Below are 18,478 nucleotides of genomic sequence, written 5' to 3' on the forward strand. Positions count from 1 at the left end.
GGCAGTAATGATATTAGCTGCGTCAATACCGCTACGCCGGATCATGAGATGGTGCAAATATTGATGACTGTAAAATCAGCCAGCACTTACATCCGGTGCTATTACAGCTGGCGCCATTACTGTCGGACACACTAGGCGCAAACCCAGCCGCACCACAAGTCCATGTTTAGCGGTCTTCGCTAATACCGCTAACAACACAGCTCAGTTACCTCCAGCTTTTAGCTGGAGGTAAATGAATACAGGTGCCTGAAATGAAGCCACAGGTGACCCCAATCCACCCCAGAGTGCTGCATAAGGCACACCCCAACCTCAAACATGTTTTCCAACACCATACTGCAACTAGCCACTGTGAGCTGGGACAGGCAGCTGCTCATGCAGCGGCTGAAGTAGAGAGGCAGGACACCCAGGCCAGGGCACAGGGAACACAGGGAGGGGTTGGGGGTGGAGGAGGAGGAGGCGAGCCCAGGAAAGGCGTGCACTGATCCCCAGGATTAGGCCTCATCCTGGACCCTCACCGACAGCCAGTTGGTCACCCTGTACCGCCTCAACAGGTAGACCATAACAGAGCTGCTCACCACAATACAGGACAACATAGAGAGCAGGATCAACTTCCAGACAGCTGTGCCCCCACTGCTGAAGTTAGTGTATGTGCTACAATTCCTCTGAACGGGCACCTTCCAGCACTCAGTATGGTGTGGCACAGCCCACATTCTGCGCAATGTTGGGCCAGGTGCTTGAAGCGCTGCTGCAGCAAGTGCAATGCCACATCTCTCTGCCTACCACCCCCGCCCAGGTCAATGTCATGAAGGCACAGTTCTATGGTGTTGCCCAAATGCCAAATGTGATTTCTGCCCTGGACTGTACCTGTGTTGCACTTGTGGCCCCCCAGGCACACAAAGCAGTGTACCGTAACTGCAAGCACTACCACTCCCTGAATGTGCAGGTGACCTGTGACCCAACCTGTACATCACCCACTGCTGTGCCCGCTACCCTGGTTCCACCCAGGATGCCATGGTCTTATGGAACAGCACACTACCATGATACATGTAGAGGCACAGAGAACAATGGACCTGGATAGTGGGCGAAAAGCCAGCACACATGTGCAGTGAAGCACATGCCCCAATGAGGGGGGGATGCAAATAACTACACAAAGGATGGCATGACAAGCAAATGCAAATTCCATACTTGTCAGCCTTAGCTGCATGTAGAAGCTGATGTACCCAATCGGTAGCAACTATAAACACCAACATGACTACAGGTATCACAATGCAACATGCACTTACCAAAGCAATGTTCACAAATGGCCACATCGCCTCACACAAGAGCAACACTACCAGTACCACAGCCATACACCCATGTGCGGCCAGCCCACAATGCCTACCTGTTGACACCAGATGCCCAGGGATGGCCCATGGGGAACCCAGCATGCTTCATGCACAGTGTAAACACACTGCCACATGGCAGCCACCATGTCTGCTGCACATGTCACTGACATACACCTTACATAACATATGCAGCAAGGGAACAGGGTGCATGTGAAGTACAAACAATGCATGGCACAAGAGACACTGCATGCACAGATATAGAATAACAGGGCCTGGATACGCTGCTCCCAGATTGGCCTGCAACCTCCTCCTCCTCCTCCGATGCCTCTGATGATGCGTGGATGCCTGTAGGGGGCATAGGCAATGTTGTCAGGTATGGTCCCCCACGTGTGTTGGCATGCAAGACACATTTGCTATGGTACAGGGAAGAACCCCACACATAAGGGCAAATGGGCATAGGTGGTCAGGGGGGATTGCATGTAGGCGTAGCATCATGGGGTTGCTTGTAGCGGTGAGTGCGTGACACATGGCCAGTTGGTTTTTGGCATGTGTGTGGGTGGGGCAGGGTGTCCATGCCTGGGCAGCTGACGTCTGGCATGCATGCTTGTGGTCCTTCATGCCCCAATGTCCCCTCCCCGGGTGGCACTCAGATGGTGCGGTAGTGGCCTAGTCCAAAGCACTGGCATGGCACTTTGGGGCAAGGCTGCACTGTGGTGCACAGTGATTGGCAGGCTCAGCACATGTCAGTGTTGGGGACGTGGACTTCCCTGTGGCTTGTCTGCCCTGCCAACATGGGGCAGGCCAACTGGGCCCGCAACATGCTGGTGTGACTGCTGCCCGGTGCTGTGGTCGTGCCTTAATCCCACTGGCACAGGGTGCACCAGTGTCATGACCAGTACCTCCGAGAGACAATGCAACCCTACCCTCGGGACTTTGGGGCTTAAAAGATACCCAGTCCGGATTAAAAACCGGATGGAGAGATCAAGGAAGGGCCACCTGGACCTTGTCCTGGCGCCTTTGGCACCAGGCTCATAGTATGAAGCCTGTTCAACAACTAACACTGGCTGTCTGCAGGCCTGAACATTCTTCTGGAATGGGTGTGGCAAGTATGGGCATGGCCAGCAGAACATGCTCCAAGATCTTAGGCGTGGCCGGGCCTGGCCTGACTATAAACCCTGCCCAGGCCTTGTCAGACGCTTCGCGTTGAACTGCCCATGGCAGCAGAACGTTCTCCTCTGACATCTGATCCACGGAAAGAAATTCCAGAATTCTGCGAGCACGCAAGGATTCCAGCTTACCTGACACTTACCTGGTGATCTTTGGCATCTGCAGCGGTCCCGCATCCTTCTAGAACTCTGCAAGCACGTGAGGATTCCAGCTTACCTGACACTTAGCCGGTGATCTTTGGCATCCGCAGCGGTCCCGCAACCTTCTTCCTTCCGCACAAAAGCTGATTCAGCCTCCGGCACATCTACGACGCTCCGCTCAATCTTCTGCATAGCCGCGGCATCTACAGAGAAAGAAGAGAAAAGAAAACAAGGTTAGTTCAGAAGAAAAGCTCACGAGTACAGTTCACTCTCGCGACTGCAGTTTACATACCCTCAACAGCGTCCAACGCTTCACGTGGCAGCTCCATCTGTGCTTCTGCTGTTCACACATTGTCCGAAGTCCAGAATCTGTTGGGAGAAGAGACATAGGAATTAGAGAACATTGGCAAGTGAACAGTGAATAACGAACGGTGGTTCTATTCCATACTTAAACAAAGGAAGACTCACCATTTGCACCAGATCAGTGGAGCAACTCGGTCCAAGTGCCCTCGTACCGGATCAGTGGAGTGACTCGATCCATAAGAACATTGTACCAAAATCAGTGCATCAACTCGATTCAGAGGAGCACCATTGCACCCCTGCCGAGATGAGCAGGAAGGAGAGCACATCGTTACAATCTCCAAGGTGAGCAAACACTGTGTTGGGTAACCAGAACAACAAGAACTCTAATCTGGGGACATAAGGGAAGGGTCCATCGGGGAAGGCGCCAGTCCCTCATATTTATTCAGTTTTCCCATCAGGAGGTGACTCGAGGTCAGTTCAAGCAGAGACAAGGGCACCTGAGGAAACCAGCTAGGGAGTGGAGCTCAACCATGCTGGAACGGACCTCCTGACCCCGCTCGCATTCGACGCCCCCGCGGAGACAAGGTGAGCATAACAACCAGTAGGGTTGTGGTGTGCATGGCATTTGGTAAGGTAACTTGCCACCCCTTCCCGTTGCTGTGATGCTCAGGGGTGTCCTTGGTGCCCTGCCCAATGGCTGCTGTGGAGGGTGGCTGATGTGCAACCCCGTCACACTGCCCTGTTGGCATACCCAGCTAATGGGTCTGCTGACATGTGTCCCTGTCCACTGGGGCATCTCATTTGTGCATGCACTTGTATTGGGAGGCAGGGGGTTGAGTCGCCACCTGTCTCCTGGCACCTTTCTCCGCACTGCCAACTCTCTCAATTCCTTCTATGTCCAGCACCGTACTGCACTTTTGCTCCCAGGCAGTGAGGACCAGTGGCTCCACAGTGCCTCCTCCAGTATTGGGACGCCGGTCCCCGCACCCTGACCCTCAAGTCGTTCCACTGCTTACAGCAGTCCTCTCCATGCCGGAGTACACTTGCCACTGATGTCACCTTCTGGCTGATTGCATACCAGATGGCTTTCCTGCGCTGTCCAGTGATCTTCCGCTGCCGACTGCCATATAGTTTTTGTCACAGTGGACAATGACCTCACCTGTACGGACCACCAGCTCCCCCCTCACTAAATTTTGGTTTGCGCAGATGATGTTCTCTCACCTTGTCTTTGATCCTCTCCTGGGACATTCTGGCTTCTTTACAGGATCGGATGGCTGCAGGAAGTGGAGATATTTAATGGATTGTGTTTTTCAAAATGGCCACTGTAATGTTTCCTGTTCTGGGGATTATACAATCTCCATCGGCGCTAGTAGTGCCAGGATCAGCGGCGCTAGCGCTATTTTTATCAGTTGTAACCCTTACTTTGACGCAGTTTCCACCGAGGGCTAATAGCGTTACCGCCAGAGTCGGGGGACTGTTCACGCCAGGTTGTGATGCAGCGGTAACAATATTTCCGCTCGGTGGAAATTGCGCCGGATTACTGCCCAACTTGCGATGAGGCCCACTCTGTCTCAATACTTTGAATGTGATGAGTTGTTAGTAAATTTTAACTCGTTCCCCTGCAGCGCGCTCACTAGCGCATCTAACTCATTTATAGTGTCATTATGAATAACGACAGTACCAACCGGTTGTACACAATCCACACCTCCCTCTTTAGCCACTGCCCAAGTGTCTTCTTGCAAAGGCGTTACGAGCTCGCCCGGCTGCACAGATGAGTTCTCGACAGGGTCCATTGGTGCATTAGCTAGGTTATCTCGAATTTTGACAATGGCAGAGCTGACATTGCTATTATCATCTTTAAAACTAGCAACAGCTACCTTGTTATATAATTTTTTTTTGTATTGGTTTTCACAAAGAATTGTAGACATTACATGTATGTAACAACACATTACAACTATTGTCGGTCTGTCACTTGATTTGCCAACCCCCAACACCCGCGCCCCTTTAACCGCCTATGCCACCTGCTTTACTTCTTGTCCTTATGCGTGTGGATTGTACCTGCTATAAGAGTGTTATTCGCTAACCAACAAGTACAATTGGTCTTCCAGCTAATGTTTCAGTAGTGGTGCATACTGAGGCCTGCAGGTCTTGCAGGAATAGTCTCCAAGAGTTTAAGTCTATGTTTTGCTCTCCTTGGCCATGCCGTGCTGCCTCCTGCCAAACCGCACTCTCAGCGAGCGTCCATTTCTGGAGATCTCTCCACCACAACCTTGCATCTGGTCCTCTGTGCGCCTTCCAGCTCATTGCTATCCTGCGTTTAGCCAGAATGTATGCCAAGTCTTTTAATTTGCTACGTTTCTTCGTCATCGGGCGTACAAATATACCCAGCAGGCAGGCCATGGGGGACCCCACATCCAATATTATGTCTGATTTAGCTAACCTGTGAGCTATCTCCACCCACTACTGTTGTACTTCCCTGCAGGCCCAGAACATATGCTCCATGTCCGCATTAGGCAACCAGCATTTCGTGTAGCTTTGCTCTGTGGTTTAGCTGAAGCTCGCCATTATCCTAGGTGTTAGATATGCTCTGTGGGTTATATATAACTCTATGAGCTGCAGTTTCACGTTTCTGGACACTTGTTTATGGTATATAACAGCTCTCCCCAACTGTTTATCTGTTATTGTTTCCTGTAGGTTCTCTTCCCAGCTCCGTCTAGAGTTTGCCAGCCCGTTTCTATCTTGGGACATGAGCAGTTTGTATATTCCAGATACCCCGTGGCCTCCCTCTGAAATGTCATACAGTGTTTCTACTGACGCTACTAGTTTTAGCTCCCTTGGCTGTACAGGCCATGTCTGCTTCAGTTTTGCTAGGAGGGATGCGTGTAGTATGTGCTGTCCTATGTGTAGACCCGTTTCTGTTACAAGTGTACTAAAGTCTATTGGTTCCCCTTCAAGTAATAGGTCGCCAATTGTCGCTATTCTTAGGGGGTCCCAGTGTTTCCTCACCTGTAATCTAGTTGGCTGGTATTCTACTTTGAGTTCGACTAGTGAGATTTGGGGCAAATAAGGCGCCTGATCACCCAGTAGGCGACAAGCTTTCTTCCATATTGCCTTCCCTAGCCTCAGAAGGAGCGGAGGCTTTGGCCAGTGGTTCGCTGAAATCCAGACTATTTCTTTCAGAAGAAACGGGGCACCTGTAGATTGAAGTAGGTCAGTGTCTTGCGACGGCTCGTCTGCTAGCCACTTTGTGACAAACTGTAATTGGCTTGCCACGAAATATGCCTCAAAATGAGGTACCTTTATGCCTCCTTGATCATATGGTCTCTGCAGTCTTGCAAGGGCCGGTCTGTTTCGACCCTTACGCCACAAGAATCCCCAACATACTGGTTCCAGCTTCTTGAAGAAGCTTCTAGGGATGTCATACAGGACATTCGCAAAGTAGTGTGGTATTCTAGGGAGCACCACCATCTTCAATAGTGCCTCTCTGCCCATCAGTGATGGGGGTAATTTAGCCCAGATGTCCATAGACGTCCTTGCTTTATCTGCTTCTTTCTTACATTACAAGATATTTATATAGCGCACTATAGACCCGCAGGCATGAAGGACGACGGAAAAAAGAAAGGCGACAAAGGCCTACTCAACAGGTGAGAAGCCTAGGCCAAGAAGATAGAGACTCCTCGTAATTCACTAGGCCCTAGACATCAGTGCAGCGTTTTATAGAAGAAATATGCCTAATAATCTCAGACAAAGAGGAAGGTTTTAAGAGCCTCCTTGAACTTTACGAGGCACCAGAGGTTGCGCAAATAGTCTGACAGGTTGTTCCACAGACTGAGCGCCTTAAATACAAAGGCACCATTTTCTGCCTCAGATGTCCTAGATCTAGGTTGCTCCAAAAGATTTTTTGAGTTCGACCTTAAGGATCTTGTGTATACTTTGTCAGTGATATAACATTGAAGATACAGAGGCATCATCAACATTCTACACTTAAAGGTTATCACCAACGTTATGAATTTAATTCTAGATTGCACGGGCAGCCAATGGAGCCCTCACCTGGCCTCTGTTACATGCTCACACCTTGAGAGGCCAACTACCACTCTCACTGCCCAGTTCTGGACCACCTGGAGTCTCTGTATGACCCGCCTACTAGATCCCAGCAAAAGGCTACAACAGTAGTCCAACTTGGCCCCTATTATCGCCCTCGCAATGGTTTCAGCACTTTTTTGGGAGATGAGGCCTCAGGTGTGACAGCAGTTTTACATAGTAAACTGCTGAAGATACAACAGAGGACACATGCGCTTTCATGTTAAGGGATTGATCCAAAGTGACTCCCAGTATTTTGGTTTTGGGAAGTGGATTAATGATGTCGTCCCCCAGCCTAAAGGGGCTGTAGGAGGGTTTTAAAGCCTTCAGAGCATGCGGGTTACCTACAATCATTAGTTCGGTTTTACTGCTATTGAGTGCAAGGTAGTTATCCAACATCCACTTTTCAATCAGGCTGAAAACTCTACTTCTAGCTCATCCCTTCCATGATTGCCTGTCAGTGGAACTACGCATTGGGTGGCATAGTTTGAAAAAACAACAGCCTCGTGCTCAAACATGAAGAAAAAGGGAGCCATGAAAAGATTATAAATGCATGGCGATGTGCTGGCCCCCTGTGGGACTCAATAGAGGACCGAGATTCTGCGTGTTTTGTAAGTGTTCTGTCCTGGGGTCGTGGTAGATATTAGCTCCCAAATATTTAAATGTTTCTACCTCCCGTTGCACCGGCAGCACCGGTAATGTGCTCACGGGTTCCCCTTGTAACCCGCTAAAGGGAACAGGCACGATTTCTTTTCACCAGTTGTGATGCCTGAGAGTGCCGCGTAGCACCGCAGTATGTCCAACATGTATTGCAAGTTGGTCTCCGGGTTTTGTAAGTAAATGAGCATGTCATCAGCATACAAGGACCTTGTTATATTTAGTTATTGATACATCAGTGTCGTTGTCGCTAATAACCACGTCGCTCATGCTGAACCTTTGCTACACACAACTGCTTGTAGTGCCCACCACTTTCTGCACAGATTCCACACTGTGGCTTGTTCCTGGGAACATTTTTCTTTAGCCACAGTTGGGATTCACGGCCATGTGATTTTCTTACTACGTTGAAATCATTCTCAACATTGTGCAGCACATTTTGCTGCTTGGAGCATTCTAAATTTACATCAGCACACCCCCCCGCACCCCCGACCTGCTTTAGCTCATGCTGGCTTGTGGCTGTACACTTTTAAAGGAGGATTCCAACCCAAAAGCCAGCAGAAGGTGTGTCTAAAAACGTTGATTATATAGGGGCTCTCACCCCAGCACTGACAAGAAAAGTTTGGATATTTAAATGCCCTGTAATATCTGTCAGAGCCCTGAGCGCACCGGCGATGGGGGAATAACTCCATAACCAAAGTTTAAAACCGGAGCATAACCTATTTTGCTTGACGGCCAACGCTGCGTTAAGTGGGCTACCCCATTACTCCGGGCCTTGAGCCGGTAGAACACAGGGGGGCAGCTTGCATCACCAGGCCGTTAGACGATCATTTGGCAGACCATTTCCAAGATACTCATTGTTACGGTCTAATGCAGGAACCACCAATAAACCATAATAGCCCTCCACGGATACAGAAACCTCTTTATCACTCATTAGGCCCACAGATACTCCAGCGGCACCTGCAAAGACTCCTGAGGCACAGGGGCCTGCGGGTGAATCTACAAAACAAATCAAATGCGTCAGAGCCCCCAGGCATTCCGTGGCCCTTGATGATTGTACAAAAACAGGCTTCCCCAACCTCGGGCCTTCAAAACAGCCAGGATTTGTTGAATTAGGTGTCCAAAATTCCATAAATCCATTAAGCATCTAATATGAGCTCTGCAGGGTGTTTTTTCAGGGGCATAGTGCTGTAACATCCATGGATGTTGGAAGCCATTTCTATAAAAAACAAACATATAGAATCAGAATAGAGCACCTTTTACACAATGAGCATCAGCATATTTCAATGTCAACATCTTAAACCCTTATAACAACCAATCAGAAAGATGTCAAAAACGTCATCAAATGTGTGAATTTATAGTTGCGCAGGCCGAGCCTGCCAAACTATGAATTCACACTGTCAGCGCTTTTCATATTGTGAAAAAGAGTGCTATAAATGTAGTGCTTTTTTCTGAAATAGAAATGTTGCCTTTTTAATGCATCAACAGATGATGCAACAGGGCCAAAAACATCTAAGGCACTGTTGTAAATCACACTTTTCCGTCAGGCCCCGAGGCTAATTTATAAATATATCATTTATATTGTGTGTGCTGCTTAATACATCAATTTAGGTTTTGTCTGTAAAAAACACTTCTCAAAACTTGTAAAAGAACAAGCAACTTCTTACCTTGTAACGTTCTTTCGATGGGATGTTCCTCCGACATATTCCTTATCTTTGATAATTTGTCTCCAGCTTGCTGGCCTCGGAAATTTTTTCTCTGTAGAGGGTGCTGCGCGTCGACATCCGCCGAGTCGATGTCCCTCGACAGCCACTGTATCGGCGCCGACGTCACCATGCCCATAAATAGCCACGCACGGCGTCCATTGCTCAGTTCCATTTTAGTAGCATAAGATAAGTCATGCCTGAATTGATTATCGACCTTGACCAAGGGAAGTATTACTGCGGGGATGGATGGGAGGGGCGATAAGGAATACGTCGGAGGAACATCCCATCGAAAGAACGTTACAAGGTAAGAAGTAACTTGTTCTTCGAAGGGATTGTGTCCTCCGACGTATTCCTCATCTTTGATAGACTCACATAGCAGTGGCATGTAATTGGAGGTGGGAGTAATAATGTCATGTATCCCTTTTAGGAATGGACTGAATGTAATACGGCTTTGCCAAATCTGGTCTCTTGACTAGTGGAGGAATCCAGATTGTAAAATTTTGTGAATGTATGTGCGGACGACCATGTGGGCCGAAGAGGCTGCGATACCCCCTGGTTGAATGAGCCCTAAGATTATGGGGTGGCTCTTTCCCTGCCAGTTTGTAACATTCCAGAATGGCCAAAATAATCCACCTGGAAATGGTCTGTTTTGTTATGGGTAGTCCCAACTTGTGACCTGAGTATCCTACAAACAGTTGGTCTGCTTGCCTAATCCTAGCCAGTCTGCTGATGTAAAAGCTTAGAGCTCGCCTTGGGTCCAGCCTATGTAGCCTTTCTTCCTCTTTCCCCGGATGGGGAGGAGGATAGAATGAAGATAAGGTAATTTTCTGAGTGATGTGAAATTCAGAAACCACCTTTGCGAGGAAATTAGGCTTCACCTGTAGGACAACTTTGTCTTTATGAAAAATTGTATGAGGGGGTTTACAAGATAGAGCTTGTAATTCGCTCACCCTACTAGCAGATGTTAGTGCTACCAATAGGACAGTTTTAAGAGTGAGAAATCTCAGCGAACAAGAGTGGAGTGGTTCGAATGGAGTACCCATTAGGAAATTTAAGACTAAATTTAAGTCCCATAAGGGAACTTGGAATGGTCTTGGAGGATAAACATTAGTTAATCCCTTGAGAAATGTTATTACTAGGGGTAGTTTGAAATACGATGGTTCCTCCGCAGTGCGCTTGAAGATTGAAAGCGTTGCGAGATAGCCTTTTACAGTGCCGACTTGAAGGCCTGAGTTTGCCAAGTAGAGTAGAAACGATAACACTGTTGGTGTACCACATGAAAAAGGGTCGATATTCTCTTCTCTATACCAGCTGCAAAATTTGTTCCAACGGCAGCGGTATAAAGACTTTGTTGCTGGACTTCTGGCCGAAAGAAACACCTCCATGACATCATCAGGGAGGTCCCAATCCTTGTACCTCACCCTTTCAGAAGCCAAGCGAGAAGGTTGAGGGTTCTGATGTCCGGATGGAGAACCTGACCTCCCTTCTGTGAGAGAAGATTCTCTTTGAGTGGAAGACGGATTGGAGGACAGATGGACATATCTAGAAGGTCCGGGTACCATGTTCTCCTGGCCCAGTCCGGGGCAATTAGGATCATGGTTTTCCGGAATCTTCTCAACCTCCTGATCATTTGAGGAATAACAGGGACTGGTGGAAACGCATAAAGGAGTGGGAACTCCCAGTCCACTACGAACGTGTCCCCTAGTGCTGCTCTCGGGGGAAATTACCTTGAACAGAACAGATCGCACTTCCTGTTGGTGCTGGTGGCGATCAGATCAACCTGAGGGGTTCCCCAAAGGGCGAAGATCTCTTGAAGGACTTCCTGAGCTAGCTCCCACTCGTGGGAGACTGTGCTCTGCCTGCTCAGAGCGTCCGCTGTCAAGTTCTTCTCTCCGGATAGGTGGACTGCCGATAGAGAGATTCCTTCCTGAATTGCCCAAAACCAGAGCTGCATTGCCTCTCTGCACAGTGGCAGTGACTCTACGCCTCCTCTTTTGTTGAGGTAGTGCAACGCCACAGTGTTTTCATTATCAGGACATTTCTTTCTCCCCTGTACTGATGGCAGGAAAGCTTTCAGCGCTAGTCTGATCGCTCTCAGCTCTAATAGGTTGATGTGTAGTCTGGACTCCGATGGAGACCAACGACTGCTGATGGTCAAGTCGTTGGCATGGGCTCCCCACCCCGTGAGTGAGGCGTCTGTGACTACTGTTATCTCCGGCCATGGTTGCCAAAACAGTTCTCCTTTCAAGATGTTCTCTGGATAAGCCCACCATTGAAGGTCGTGGGCTACCTTGTCCGGAATCCGGAGGAGATCTGTCATTCTCCCTGAGAATTGCGACCACTGAATTCTCAGTGCCCACTGAAGAGATCTCATTCTCAGGCGAGCCTCTGGCACAAGGAAGATGCAGGATGCCATGAGGCCCAGCAACCTCAAAAAGTCGAAGGCTGGGAGACGTTGGGCATTTTGAAACTTGGTGACCATCTGCAGAATATCTTGAGCCCTCACCTTTGGTGGCAAGGCTTTTCCCAGGGAAGTGTCCAGGACCGCTCCAATGAACTGGAGTCTCTGTGATGGTACCATCTGTGACTTCTTTAAATTGAGGGAGAAGCCCAGTTTGTGAAGGAAGTGGCAGACATAATCTAGCTGGATCTGAGCTTGTTCCGAAGATACACCTCTGATCAGCCAATCGTCTAGGTAGGGGTAGACGTGGATCCCTTCCCTCCTTAGACTCGTAGCCACTACCGACATTAGCTTGGTGAAGACCCTTGGGGCGGAGGTCAGCCCAAATGGCAGAACTCAAAATTGATAATGAGAGTCGCCAATTGCGAACCTCAGGTATTTCCTGTGTTTGAGATGGATTGGCACATGGAAATAAGCATCCTGAAGGTCCAGAGATACCAGCCAGTCGAGGAGCTGGAGGGCCTGAAGGATCTGAGAGAGAGTTACCATCTTGAACTTGTCCTTCCTGAGGAACTTGTTCAATTCTCTTAAGTCCAAGATGGGTCTCAGTCCTCCATCCTTCTTTGGTATGAGAAAGTAGGGGGGAGTACCAGCCCTTGTTCCTCTCCGCTACAGGTACCGTTTCTATGGCACCTTTCTCTAGCAGGTCTACAATTTCCTGCAAGAGGAGCGGATCTTGAACTTTTAGAGAGCTGTGCCCCGGTGGATGACTCTGAGGGATGTGTAGAAAGGGTAGGCAGTAACCCTGGGCAACTGTCTCCAATGCCCAAGCATCTGATGTAATAGCCTGCCATTCCGTCAGATGGTGAGTTAACCTGCCCCCTACAGGTGTTTTGTGTGGAAAGACCTCAGAGTGGTTTGGGGGCGGCTGATGCAGATGCCGAGGGTAAAGAGGCACCTGCTGCTGCGGCTTTAGTACTTTTGACCCGTCCACCTCGGATGGATCTCCTTTGGCCTCTTTGAGCTGGCTGTCCTCTGCCTTTCCCAAATGCGGAATAATAGCTAAAGGACTTTCCTCTCCCAGAGGTTCCTGAGGGGCGAAAAGGAGTTTGGCGGATTGCAGCTCCTAAAGATTTTGCTGCTCCTTTAGATGTTTGCAACTTTTCCAGACTGTCATCAGCCTTTTTACCAAATAAAGAAGAGCCGTCAAAGGGCATATTCAAAAGTCTGGCCTGTACATCTGGAGCAAAGCCAGACTTTCGCAACCACGCATGCCTGCGGATTGTCGTACTTGCCGGCATGGCCCTGCTGATACTGTCAGCGGAATCGATGCCAGTTTGAAGTGATTCGCACATGGCATCTTTGCCATCTTTAATGATGTTAAGGAAGGCTTCCCTTTCCTCTCCTTCCGGTATGCAGTCAGCCGCTGATTAAGCACACTCCCACAGTGTGTGACTGAACCTGGCGAGCGTACAGGTGGCATTGATGGACTTCAACGCCATACTACAAGCAGAAAATATTTTTTTGCCATAGAATCGTACCTTTTGTCATCTCTATCCTGTGGGACAGTAGGGTAAGCGGATCTGCTGCTTGATGAAGTTGCCGCTTGAACCACCAGGCTCTCTGGAGTCGGGTGTTTTGATAAGTATTCAGGGTCAACCGCAGCTACCCTATACTTGGCTGACAATCTTTTATTGACTGCAGGGATAACCTCAGGAGTTTCCCAATTAGATGAAATCTTCCTTTGCAAGGCTGCATGGAAGGGGACCACAGGATCCTCCTGTGGACCTTTGTCTAGTATGTCTGTCAGGTCATCCTGTTGAAAAACAGGTGAAGGAGCAGACCAACCCATAAATTCAATAATCCTTGCCATCAGGGTTCTATAGGGTGTTTCGGCATGTTCCCCTGGGTCTGGTTTGACAAATTCCACTTCTGGGGAAGTGTCCAGCCCACTTGCCTCATGTAATGATTCCTGTAGGTCTTTCAACCTTCTTTCCTCAGAGGTAAAATCCCCTGAAACAGGTAGTGTGGTCCTCTGCAACCCGAAGGTTTCCTGGTCAGAATCCTCCCCTTCTTCATAGATTGAAGATACTCCGGGGTACTCTGACCTCGGAAATGGTGTAAAACCCATTTCTAAGGCAGAAGGAGCCAAACTTATCATTATTGGGTGAGAAAACGTCGATGTTGTCGACGCCGATGTGACAGGCTTCGAAGGCGCCGAGAAAGGCGTCGAGAAAACTGGAAGAGGCCTCGAAGAAGTCGAGAGGGTCGGGATCCTACTCGAGGATGTCGATGACAGACTCGGTGTCGTGCTGGAGGCTCTTGGTATCACCGTTGGCTGTGAAGTAGCCGTGGTTTTCTCTTTCATCGGCGTCGGCGTCGACGATGGCGTCGAGTCGATCGACCGATGCGTCGAAGAACCATTCTACAACGGCGTCGATGGCGCCGATCCATGCGTCGAAGGGATCTTCGAAGACGTTGCCTTCTTACCCGATGGCCCGTGGCACTCTCGGGTGGACTCTTTCGCCGGGCACTGCGACTCACGGCTTTTTGATATTTTGGGTTTTTCACCCGGGGTATCACCCTCAGCTGTCTTCGAGGGGGTCGAGGCCGCTTTCTCGAAGACGCTTAGCATTTTCTTCCTGAATTCCTCCCACTCAGCCTGAGAGCTGTGTTTTGTGGGGCAGGAGACCCTTTCTGGGGAAACAGAAGATGACGAGGAAGGGGATCTTCGACGTCTCTTCTTTGAGTGTCTCGATCTCGACGAATGGTGGGAGCTACTTCGAGACCTAGAATGGGAATGCTTTCGACGGCGAGGAGACAAATGCCTCGACCGAAGAAACTTTCGAGGAGGTTTTGACTGACTTACCTCTCTCGAGCTTCCCCTTGCGCTCCTTCAAGGCTTTCGCTGTCATGGACATGCAGTCCTCACACTCCGAACAATGGTGCTCGACTTCCAAGCACCACAAGCAGATCCTGTGTGGATCATTTATCGACATTTTCTTACCGCATTCCCGACATTTTTTTAAGCCGGACCGCGGCGTCGTCGGTTCCGATGAATAAGCCATCGAGAACGAGTTGGTATTTTCGCGGAAAAACGGAACTGAGCAACGGACGCCACGCGTGGCTATTTATGGGCATGGTGACGTCGGCGCCGATACGGTGGCTGTCGAGGGACATTGACTTGGCGGACGTCGACGCGCAGCGCCCTCTACAGAGAAAAAATTTCCGAGGCCAGTAAGCTGGAGACAAATTATCAAAGATAAGGAATACGTCGGAGGACACAATCCCTTCGAAATATATTTTCTGCGCACCCTATATTCAAGTCGCTAGCATGTGGCAGACTATTCCCCAAAAACACTAAATTGATCAAACATTACTTCAAAATACATTTGCTATAAAATAAAACCCCAGGTGTGATATTCTCCATTAATCAGTGCTTGGTTTAATGAATCCTCCAACTTAAATAAGCCTATATAAAAGCCAGGGCGACCAACTTTGTCATTGCCCGTTTCATATAAACTGTGTTAATACAAGGCCCAACTTGTACTAGCACCTGCAAAATTGTTTTAAAAATGAATATTTCCATGGGCTTGAAATTTAAAAGCTGTGGCAATATTGTGTGCAGCCCTATAAACGCACTGTGGCCAACTATTGCTGTGCGCTATAACACCAATACAGTTTTCACATTATTTTAAAAATAAATATTTACACAAGGCTTGCAATTTACAATTGCTGTAGGTTTACATATTAGCACAAATACCACACTTTACAGCAAATATTTAGCAGTGGCTCGCTAACATTTTCTTCATGTTATATTTTGTCATATTTTTTAACCCTACCATAACAATGCTATCTTCTACCTCATAATTGTGTTTTAGAAGCACACTGCAGCTTTCACATATAAAGATGCAGGCTGGTGCTCTGAGCTTCCTCCGCACACATGTGAAATGCAGCACTTTTTGTTCAGGCCCAGAGTCTGAATTAATATAATATAATTAATACATCAAATTTGCACAGCTTGCATAAAACATTTTCTGCACACCCTATATTCAAGTCACAAGCTATTCCCCAAAAACAGTACAAAAACAGTACATTATTCAAACATTTCTTCAAAATACATTTGCAATAAAATAAAGCCCCGGTGATTCATTTGTGCTTGATTTAATCAACCCTCAACCTCTATCTTCACTATGCCTATATAAAAGCCAAAGCTATCAATTTTGACATTGCCTGTTTCAAATAAAATGTGTCAAAACAAGGCCCAACTCGTACCAACACTTGTAACATTGGTTATATCAATATTTACAGGAGCATGTGTAAAAGAAAAGCGGCTGCACTTTTTTTCTCCATAAAAATGCCCCTATAGCTTGTACAACATCTAGTTCCACAGGCCAAAAAACGCATCTCTATCCAAAGTGCACAGTTTTAGTCATGCCTGAGCATTAAAAATCACTGCAGGCTTAAATAATTGCATAAAGCCTTGGCACATTTTTATAGAAACTTGCAATTTAAAGCTGTTTAAACACACTGGATATCTAATGTTGCGTGCCATAACACCGATACAGTTTTCACATTGTTTTAAAAATTAATATTTACAAAATTGTGCAATTTGAAAATGTGTTAATACAAAAACTTTGCTGTCTGCTTTCCAAGTGTAAAAATACTGCCTAACACTGAGTTTTCATTGCAGAAAAAAATGCCCTTCCCGTGGCCGCCTGCAGAAAGCCTTTTCTGATCATCTTATCTACAAAGTTTGATAAGAAGAAATACACGCCAAAGGCACTCTGCAGCCAATAAAAATATGAGTATAGATTACAAGACGGCCTTATCTCACCAGGCCCATTCCAAAGAGAACTTTACACACTGGCTAAAGCGTCATGGCCCCAATAAAGTTGTAACATGGACGGCTAACATTTCCCATGCACATACAGTTGTTATAGTTTAAACATGGCATAACAGTCTTATCATTTATCTCACAATTAACAAAAAGGTTTTACCTAGCACACAAAACAGTATGCCACTCATTTGAAATATGAAAGTAAGTACAGCTCACCTTACTTTTCTTTCTTTCTTTCTTTCTTTCTTTCTTTCTTTCTTTCTTTCTTTCTTTCTTTCTTTCTTTCTTTCTTTCTTTCTTTCTTTCTTTCTTTCTTTCTTTCTTTCTTTCTTTCTTTCTGAAAAAGGGGGGCCTCTTCTCTCCCAGGGCTTTCACTCCACAGCTCAGAAATGCAGCAGGGCCCTGCAAATCTTCAGAGGCTCCCGAGTGATATTTTGGTTGGCATCCAATGTCTGCTTTTAAACACATCCATTAGGCCCCATACCCGTAGTGTATCCTCATCAGGAACCCTTCACCCTCCATATTTTGCAAAAAGATGGACTCAGCCCTCTGCAGAATCATTTTCCAAGAACCACATACCTATATTCATGCTTACTATGCAGAATAAATGCACTGTATAAAATCGATCTCACAAGCCTCACTCTTACATTACACTGTGTTATTTGTAGATAACATATCGTGTGCACGCAAGCAGGCCACTGTGTTTTAGCCAGAAGTCCTTTTTGCAGAGTCAGGAGTTTCAAACATAACGTGTGTGCCTACATTACATCACCCGGGGGCCTGGGCTACAGCTGACTGGCTGAGTGAGTCAGCACATTCTTAGCATTTCACAGCTGATAGCAACTTCATAGACAAAAGCCTGTCTCAGCTGCTGTGTGTAACCCTGCAGCAAAGTGAACGTGAGTTTCATTTAAAGGCCACAAGCATTGTACAGTCCTATGACCATTTGCATTCTTTTAATTTAACTGCAGCAGGCATTGTCAGAGAGACAAAGCTTCACTCTTTATTTTAAAAAGTTGCAAACAGGTATTGCTAACGTCACTCATTTTTTATCTCAAAGTTTCAATCTTCATTTTTTTTAAAAACCCCGACATTTCTTACTGGCTAGCATGCACAACATTCTGTCACTGACAACTTTATCCGGCACGGAAGCACCCGCTCTTCCCCCATGCATTGATCTTTCCCATTGGCGCTGTAAAACCACACTTTACACTGCCAGAAGCCATAGTTTGAAAACATTTGTCTCAGCCCAGTAAAGCGTGCTTTGCCTATTTACAGAGGGCCAGTGTGCCAGCCTCTATCTGCATTATAATAAGTATAATGTTACTAGCAGTTGAAGCTAAAGCCAGACAATTTCTATATTTTTAATCACGCTATATAACTTAAAAGGTTTTAATTTATGCACATAGCTCGCGACACCTCCTTTTCATAATATATTTGCAGCAACTTCATGACCGGGCATGCTCACCCATAGCCATCGGCCTCATACCCAGGCATGGCTGCCCTGGATCAACATAAAAACACAACCAGCTATTTTTTATAAAAAAATTTTTATTCACATTTAAAAAAAATGTATTCAGATTTTATTCACTTTAAAATCCCAATCCCCTCCCAAACCTATTTATAGTCCAATCCCCTCCTTCACATTATAAAAAAATAATGTCATGCCTTAAAAACTATAACCTCTAATTATGTTAACTCTTAATAAAAACAGTTATGAAGTTATGACGTCAACTACTGTGCATAGAGTTATATTAAATCTGTTATAAAATCATGGTGTCCGCTATGGTGCCTAGATTTATATTAAATCTATATAAAATGATAGCGTCAGCTATATATTTAAAAGGCCAAACCCACTCCTG

General features: G+C 47.1%; 1 protein-coding gene across 8 annotated transcripts in view; it reads right to left on the bottom strand.

Moving 5' to 3' along the window:
- The window catches only part of BICRAL (BICRA like chromatin remodeling complex associated protein), a 2,181,199-nt gene that overhangs the window by 1,666,870 nt on the left and 495,851 nt on the right, over window positions 1-18,478 (bottom strand). The gene's annotated exons all lie outside the window — the stretch shown is intronic.

This window comes from Ambystoma mexicanum, chromosome 4q (genome assembly GCF_040938575.1).
Source record: "Ambystoma mexicanum isolate Mex_15411 chromosome 4q, UKY_AmexF1_1, whole genome shotgun sequence".
Lineage (NCBI taxonomy): Eukaryota > Metazoa > Chordata > Amphibia > Caudata > Ambystomatidae > Ambystoma > Ambystoma mexicanum.